Consider the following 353-nt stretch of genomic DNA (forward strand, 5'->3'; position numbering starts at 1 on the left):
AGTACATCACTACTTCCAGTGCTGGATACAAAATATGGGACAAAAATGGATTCAAATATTGGAATCAAATATTAGAATCAAAAACTGAAATTCAAACCCTAGAAAACCAAGCCTGAAAACTTCTTATACTCTTTTTCAAAATTTTGGATACAGTGCGTTTAAACAAGCCTTGAAATCATAACTGAAATATGAATCTGGAAAAACCAAGCGAAGCCGAGTTTTATGATGTTTTTGAAATTTATTTCAAAATCTCTTATACTCTTTTTTAAAAATCTTGCATCTTAGTGCGTTTAATTATTCCTTTTATCAAGTTGGATTCTAGTGCGTTTAAAATGAACGTCTTATATTACATT

This window comes from Oculina patagonica, chromosome 9 (assembly GCF_052425735.1).
Source record: "Oculina patagonica isolate OP01 chromosome 9, crgOcupat, whole genome shotgun sequence".
In the NCBI taxonomy this organism is placed as follows: domain Eukaryota; kingdom Metazoa; phylum Cnidaria; class Anthozoa; order Scleractinia; family Oculinidae; genus Oculina; species Oculina patagonica.